Here is an 8,800-nt window from a genome sequence, read left to right on the forward strand (position 1 = left end):
TGATTGGGAAATCTCGGCCCTGGCTAGTAGCCAATCGGTTTTTTGTTTCTTTTCTTCTTCTTTTAGATGTTGAATTGTACAAAAGCTTTCTTAGACTCTTCTACTTATCTTTCAACAAGCTAGCACAATATGGCTGGACAATAGAATATAATACCTTGATAAATATCCGAATCATATTCCAGTAATGGAAAAGTGGACGTGCCGGAGTGGTTATCGGGCATGACTAGAAATCATGTGGGCTTTGTCCGCGCAGGTTCGAATCCTGCCGTTCACGTTTTTCTAAAGTGTTTTGGGAAAGAACTTTTGAAAATAATACGTATTAGAAATTACTTTCATGGAAGTTGTAATAAAATGTAGTTCTTTAAATCAAACAGCCATAAAACTGAATCGCATAGGAGTGCTTAGCTAAACTTTTGTATGGCACTCTTTGTATACATAAGTTAAGATTGTAGATTAATTTTACTGATATACATGCATAAAGTGTTATATTACAATGCCGACCTTAGCTCAGTTGATAGAGCGGAAAACTGTAGTTGAAGCAGAGAATCCTTAGGTCACTGGTTCGAATCCGGTAGGTCGAAAATGTTTTGCTCATGCATGCAATTTTACTTGTCATTTCAAAACTATTTGTTCGTATGCATCTTTGCTTATATCTTGTACAGAGAAGTTTCGAGGAGTAGATTGTAACAGCTTATGTTTCTCATAGAAACTTTTGGTATAAATTACTTTTTGTTCCATCACAAAATCTAGACTGTCTTACTTACCCATTCAGCCACATCCCGTTTCATCCCGACCCAGTGATAATACCGCTTGAGGTCCTGGTACATCTTCGTCGATCCTTGGTGAACCGCGAACTTAGAATGGTGAGCTTCCCTTAGTATTTCTTTCCTTAACTCCATGTTGTTTGGTACACAGACTCAACCCTTAACCAAAATCGTCCCATTGTTCCAAGTCTGGTACTCGGTCTGATCCATCTTTACCCACTTCATCAGATTTTCATCATTTTCATGGGCAATCCTTACTCGGCTTAGCAGATCCATTTGATCAGCTGCGCCTAAACCCAACGGTTCTACCTTATCGATCAAAGCCGCTAGCCGTAGCGTCCCAATCATTCGGACCAATCCCTCAACATCTTGTTCGGCCAGAGCTGCAACCCTTTTCCGACTAAGCGCATCTGCGACCAGATTTGCCTTAACGAGATGATAAGTAAATCCAAGTCATAGTCGGCCACAAACTCCATCCAACGCTTTTGTCTCATATTCAGCTCAGGCTGAGTGAATATGTACTTCAGGCTTTTGTGATCGGGTTAGACTTGAACTTTCCCACCATAAAAGTAAAATCGTCAAATCTATAACGCGAACACTACCGCAGCCATCTCCAGATCGTGAGTAGGGTAATTCACCTCGTGCTTCCTTAACTGCCTTGAGGCATAGGCGATTACCTTAACCTGCTGCATCAGCACACAACCCAATCCCATCCGTGACGCATCTGTGTAGACTACATACGGCTGATCCGGCTCAGGCAAAGCCATAACTGGTGTACTAGTCAACATCTCCTTCAGCTTGGCAAAGCACTTCTCACACTCGAACAACCACATGAATGGTACGTCCTTACCCATTAGACGGGTCATTGGTTGAGCCATGCTCGCAAATCCCTTAACAAACCGACGGTAATACCCAGCTATGCCCTGAAAGCTTCTAATCTCCGAGGCATTCTCAGGTCTAGGGCAATCCGCGATTGCCTTAATCTTCTCCGGGTCAACAGACACTCCCTTGTTCGAGACCACATTACCCAAGAATCCGATCTCCCTTTGCCAAAAGCTGCACTTACTGAGCTTGGCGAACAACTTATGCTCCCTTAGCCGATTCAGCACGGTCCTTACATGAACGGCGTGTTCTTCCCGACTCTTGGTTTAAACAAATAAATCAACAATAAAGATGATTACAAATTCATCAGCTTCATAAAAGCCGCAGGAGCATTAGTCAGCCTGAAAGGCATGACTACAAACTCGAAATGACCAAACCTTGTCCGAAAGGCGGTCTTTCTCACATCCGACTCTTCTATGGGTATCTGATGATAACCCGAAGCCAAATCGATCTTGCTGAACCAAGTTGCCCCTCGAAGTTGGTCCAACAATTCATCTATCCACGGAAAAGGGTACTTTTTCTTCACAGTATCCCTGTTCAGCCCATGGTAGTCGATACACAGCCAAAAACTCTCATCCTTCTTTGTAACGAACAGCACCGGTGCACCCCACGGTGAACTGCTCGGTCGGACAAATTCTTTCGCCATTAGATCGTTTAACTACTTCTTCAGTTCGGTCATCTCAGCCGGAGCCATCCGATACGATGCCTTGGATATCGGCGCCATTCCAGGCTCGAGTTCGATGGTAAACGGATCTGGCCGTGCAGGCGGTAAACCCGTTAGCGCCTTAAACACTTCCTCGAACTCGCTTAAGACCGGAATACTGTCCAGCTCTGTATCCGGTCCTACTTCGGTGGTCGTGATCGAAGCCAAGAACGCCTCACACCCCTTCTCAATCATCCGATCAGCTTGCATTAGCGATACAATCAAGGTTTCCTTGGTCGGTCTGATACCCTGATACTCCAAAATCCCTTCCGCGGTCTCAAACCGAATCTGGCCACGGCGACAATCCAGATTTGCCTTGTTCTTCCCGAGCCAATCCATACCAAGGATAATGTCATAAGAGTTCACCTGGCAGATTTCAGATCCGCTGGCATATTCACGCTACCAACAAATACCGACACCTAGACTAAGCCATAGTTATCTCCCGGTTGATAACTAAGGTATTTGAGGCCTTAGATGGGTTATCTATCCCCTTGTCAAGGTAGTATAAGGGGTGTCAATCCATATGTGTGGTAGTTAGGCACTAGTTTATAAGACAAGTTCTTAAGTCAAGTGAAACAAGAAAGATTTGGTGACAAGTAACAAGAAAGCATAAACAAGAAAAGAACAAACAATGATTAATGAACTAAACAAAGCAAGCAAGCTAAACAAGAATGTGGTGATTAAGCAAATGATAAAAGATAAACCTCTAGATGTGATCATTGATTAGGGTGTTGTAGATATCAATTCATGATGCTAAGAACAATAATGCAATACAAGTTACTCTTTAGTCTAGACTTCAAAAGCAGATTAATTGATTCCCATGACAATAATCCCTTTGCTAATCACTTAATCAAGTCTAACAACCATTAGATATAATCAAGCAATCAACAAGCATAATGCATCAAGCCTAATTAGTGACCAAAAAATCTCTCAACCAAGAGAAAAACAAAGCTTAGTTCTTGGAAAAAACCCTAAAAAGTATTTATATCTCTCTAAAAACGAACTGGGTCAGCCCAGAACAAACCGGATCCTGACCCGGCTTTAGTGGGTAAAGTGGAAATCCTGCGGGTTGGTCCAGTGTCTCCCAGGTAGCATGCCCAAGTCGCAGTAGATGAAGAACTTGTCTTGTGAGAATTAAATCGCTTTGTCTTAGCCGCACGCCCAAGTAGGAGTGCTTTGCGAGTCTTTCTGCGGCTTAATTTTCTTCTTCTTCAACTCGCAGGACCAAGGCGGTTTCTGGGGAATGTACAAACCGTGCGGGTTGGTCTCCATTACACTCAGGTCGTAGGCTCAAGTCGGAGTAGATTGCGAGTGATCGTGCGGCTTGGTTCCAGGCGCGGCCAACTCGCATGCCTAAGTCGCACGATTGTGGACTTAGCAATTTTCTTGCTCGGGAGCCTCAGACCTCATCCATTGATAGCTTACCCGCACTTCTCAACTCGCAGCATCAATTTCCAGGCATTCGTCTTCAGGCCTGCGAGTTAACCAAGTCGCAAGGCTTTCTCGCAGCATTCAGAGCAGCTTGAACCACTTCTCATTCCGGTGAGTGTAACTTCTAAGATACTTGTCCGAATTGAGTGATTCCGGTTGCAGAGGACAGAGGACTCATATATATCCAACGTTGGTGAAGGAAGCTTAGGTGCTTGGGAATTGGCTTCCTGGAGGGCTCATCTTTGCAGTGCATTTACACGATCAGAGAGAGGCGTCTAGACATGTGTCCATTCCGGAGACCGTATCTTCTGCTCATAGATCCGAATTGAATGATCTTTGTCGTTCTGAAAACAGGACTCAATTATCTCTGATTCTCATGAAGGCCCCGGAAACTGAATCGGCCTGGAAGTGCACCGTCCTTCGCATTCTTCGGAGCTAATCGGGTCGGTCCAAAACGGCAGCGAGAGAGGAGTTTCTTCCGACGAGCTTAACTTTCTGATCACGCATCCGAATTCCATGATTTCACTTGCTCTGGAACCGTGACCCAATCCTCTCCAACTTTGATGAAGCACCCAACAACTGAATCGGACCGGAAGGTTCCCCGGACAAGCGATTTCGGAGACGTGTTTGCACCCAGAGATTTTGGCCGAGAAATCCTTTAGCTGGTACGCGTTTTGGCTGATAAAAATCCACCCGCGGTACGCGTTTTGGCCGAGAAAAACCTTCCTGGTGCGCGAGAATGGCCGATAACCTCCAAAGACCCAATTTCACCATTTTTCAAGCTTTGATCACCATTCCACTTCCTGGATTCATCTTTTCAGCTCCAAATAGCTCCAGATACACCTGATAAACACTTAAAACATGCAAAGACTCATTGGGACCTAATGCATCTCCTAAGTTCTAATACAAGCCCTAAGAACCTAAAATGCATGAAATAAAACATGATTTGGAATGAAATATGCAACCTAAATGATGCAAATTATGAACATATCACCGGTTCCTTGCAAAATCCACCTTTTCCGACCATGTTCGGATTCACGAAGCATGAGTTCTCCGGAATCGAACAAAACATGGGTTGCCACACCATCCATGACCAAGGTCCCTACACAATAACCTAGATTGCTAAGCTACCGTAAGCACACTCAGAATTTTCATACAGAAAATTTACTAAGGTAAGTGATAGGACTTACCAGTGATCAGACGAGAAGAACTCGGATCCTCTGCGGTCTCCTCAACCACAGCATAGATTCGCGGCATCACAGCCTTCCTCTTTGCCGGAGGTGGTTGTCTTTCAAGCGGTCTTTTCCTAGTGTGTTGTGCCACTTACATCAGTTCTGGGCACCTCGGCTTAATGTGCCCAGCCTCACTGCAATGGAAACAAACCCTCTCATCAGATCCGTTCCCTGGCTTCTTTCCGCGTTTGTCCTCTTCCGGACAATCCTTCACCTTATGCTCCATGCTCCCGCATCGAAGACAAGCACCCGACGCGCACCAGTTCGCACGTTTATCCTTCCCATTGGTCGAACCAGCGTTACGACACGCGGGTGGTTTGCCAGACCGTCCACCCTTTTTTCGGCCCCGCTGCAGCAGCATTACCAAGTAACTTAGCTTTTCCGCGGAAGTAGCTTCCAGCTGCGCTGCCTTTTCCACAAGCTCCAGAAAGGTCTTATACTCCCGCATCTCACAGTGCTTACGGAGGTCAATCCTTAGTCCATGAATGACCCGTTTGATCTGATTACTCTGGATTCCCATATCCCAGCCGGCAAACTTCTAAGGCTTATTGAACTCTGCCTCATACTCTCGCACCAATTTCGAACCTTGGCGCATATCTAGGAACGCACTCTCTAACCGATCATGCGCCTTAGGTGGAAAGTACTTGGCCTTAAACAATCCACGAAAATCAGCCCAAGTACACACTCGGTCGATCCAATCATCAGCCTCAATCAGCTTAGTTCCTCCCTGAAAGAATTTCGTATCCAACTTCTGCATGTGGTCCATCACCTTCAGGTAAGATGGGACTTTTACACCGGCAATTCCCTCATCCGTTTCAGCAGGCAGATTCACTTGCACGACTGGCGGTGGTGCCACCGGGGCAGGCGCAACAGCCGGCAATTGTGATAACACCTGGGTTAACAAACCCAGCACCGCTTCCAATCCAACCGGGGCAGCAGCAACATTTGGAACAACCCCAATCGTAGCAGCTGCAGCCGCATTCTCGGCATTCCCAGCAATGCCCGCATTTCAATCAACCTTTCTGATTCCCGCCCTCGGCGTTCCTAGCCGCCGAGTTCTCACCCTCTGCATGCCGTCTTCTTACTCTATTAAGTTAGCCGGCAAATTAACTTAACATTCCACAAACAAACATTATCAGCCTTACAGCGGGACTTGTCCTAGAACCGACCGCGCTCTGATACCAACTTGTAGCACCCTAACCCAGATTTTACTACTTAACTTATACTTAGTCAAATTTCGATCCGGATTTTTTTAGAATTTTATTTTGTTTTCGCATTTGGTTCGTTTAAACTAGACCTAGTCGTGCATAAGTGGATTAAAAACAGAATACTTGAATTAAATCGAGGTTCATAGTACCATGATTGTTCGCATATAAGCTATTACATCGACTAAGACCTTAACTACCCGATCCTACCATCCATTCATTTTCAGCCTTAATTCGCGCGCGTTGATCAGACATCTTTACCTGCATCCACAAAGGAGGCATAAGCAAACAAAACTGCTTAGTGAGAGCGGTCATCCCGTCTCACCGAGCCAAAGTACAATCGCATCAAACAAAGATCAAGCCCAGTGCTCATCAGAAACATAAAACTACCCACGCATGACCATACACGCTTACCCGGGCGATCATCCAGCAACCAGACAAGCCTCAGCGAGCATCACAGCCACGAGAGCCTTGCCTGATCTAGATCGCCGATAAGGTGGATCGATCATCACGGCATAGCCAGCAGAAATGTCATGACAAGCACAGAAATACATGCAACCGACTAGAATCTAAACAAGAATACGACTAATTTGGCCACAGTCACGCACTCACCTTAGCTTTTATTGGACAGATTCAGTAAAGATAGAAATCTCGATCGCTCAGACTTGTTCCCACGATCGCTCGGCAGAATCCGGACCACGCTTGACAGAATCGCACTCGCTCTCGACCAGAATCCGATAACTCTCGCCCAAGCAGACTTTCTCTCGACTAACTTCTCTTAAACTGTTTCTCTTAATCTTTCTGAGTTCTTTTGGTCGCGCAAAGAAGAGAAAATGAGCCAGAAGCCTTTATTATATAGGCGCTCACACGATTTCTCGCAGAAAACCGCCCAGAAACCGTTCCCGCGCCAATCTGCGCAAACTCTCGGCAATAACCGCTCCTGTGCATGTTTTTGCCCGACTGATAACCGTTCGCGCGCTTTTACCTTAGCGCGTTTTACATTTAACCGCTCCTGCCCGCACCCGTTTCTGACAAAGGTTGTCTGTTCAGGACCGACCTTGTCCGAATTCCGACCAAGTCCCGAAAAATTTGGCTTGTCGGAATTTCCAGCTAGATTTCCCGAAAATTACGGCCAGCTGGTTTTTAGCTCGGCAAAACTCGATTTAGCTCGGCAAAAGCTAGACTTAGCTCAGAATCACCCGACTAAACCAATTTTCCTCCGGCCAAACTCATTTTCCGAACTTCCTCAGTTAACGCCCTGGTTTTTCCCCATTTCTGCTTACATATTCCATAACTCCCTTAACCAATTTTCCCACTTGGTAAGATTTTCCCGAACACGGGTGTTACACTTTGCCCGCGCATGTTCGAATGCTGCCTTTCACGTTTTTCTAAAGTGTTGAAAAGATCTTTTGAAAATAATACCTATTAGAAATTACTTTCATGGTAGTTGTAATAAAATTTAGTACTTTAAATCAAACAGCCATAAAACTGAATAGCATAGAAGTGTTTAGCTAACCTTTTGTATGGTACTCTTTGTATACATAAGTTAAGATTGTAGAATTTTAGTGATATATATGCATAAAGTGTTATATTACAATGCCGACCTTAGCTTAGTTGGTAGAGCGGAGGACTGTAGCTGAAGCAGAGAATCCTTAGGTCACTGTTTCAAAAATGGTAGGTCGGAAATGTTTTGCTCATGCATGCAATTTTACTTGTCATTTCAAAACTATTTGTTCGTATGCATCTTTGCTTATATCTTGTAGATTGTAACAGCTTATGTTTCACAAAGAAATTTTGAAATAAATTACTTTTTGTTTCCATCACAAAATCTAGACTGTGTTACTTATATATGGCTACTTGACAAAGAAAAAAGATAAAAGTCTTATGGTTATTTCTGCTCAAGCCTTCAATTTTGTTTAACCATAGTCTAATGCGGATATTTACCATAGGCAAATTCTAGATATGTAAAACTAAATTTATCTTAGCGTTATTTTGTGTCGGAAAAAACTCGAGGATAGGCCTACCATTCTGAATCATACCTTTTATATATTCTTTAGTGTTTCTAATCAAACTTATTTTTCCGAAGACGTCTTGTTCAAATCGTAAACAATGGTTCTACGTTTACCTTTTATAAAAAACTTTCTCGTGCAAAAACTAGAACTTCTAAAGGGAATATATACAGTTGTTGAAACTATATACACGTCCATAAAGTATAAAACACATCCGACCTTAGCTCAGTTGGTAGAGCGGAGGACTGTAGTTGAAGCAGAATATCCTTAGGTCACTGGTTCGAATCCGGTAGGTCGGAATTTTCGCTCTCAAAAGGTTTTTATGTCGGGTTAACACTCCAAGTCGAAAAAATGTCTCGGTCTGCTACATTCAAAAGAGATACCATTAAACTTATAAGAAAATAATTTTTCCTTGATTAATTTGGATTTTGGATCTCTTCATCTTTAACTGTAACCGGTATTAGAAACGTTCAAATTAATTTATAAAGATATTAGAGTTAAGCCTATTGATGAGAAAAGAAAACGAAAGTCCACTAATGGATCAGTACCATGTAAATATCATATTATTTAGAAC

At 43.8% G+C, this 8,800-nt stretch overlaps 2 non-coding genes across 2 annotated transcripts; both read left to right on the top strand.

The window, feature by feature from the left end:
* The first annotated feature begins 192 nt into the window (after window positions 1-192).
* TRNAS-AGA lies at window positions 193-274 on the top strand. Its single transcript has one exon. It is a non-coding gene; the product is annotated as a tRNA-Ser (tRNA).
* An 8,166-nt stretch (window positions 275-8,440) lies between these two features.
* Window positions 8,441-8,525, top strand: TRNAY-GUA. The gene is given in 2 exon segments: window positions 8,441-8,477; window positions 8,490-8,525. It is a non-coding gene; the product is annotated as a tRNA-Tyr (tRNA).
* Window positions 8,526-8,800: the final 275 nt, after the last annotated feature.

The sequence above is a fragment of the Eutrema salsugineum genome, unplaced genomic scaffold (genome assembly GCF_000478725.1).
Source record: "Eutrema salsugineum unplaced genomic scaffold, Eutsalg1_0 scaffold_8, whole genome shotgun sequence".
Taxonomy (NCBI): Eukaryota; Viridiplantae; Streptophyta; class Magnoliopsida; order Brassicales; family Brassicaceae; genus Eutrema; species Eutrema salsugineum.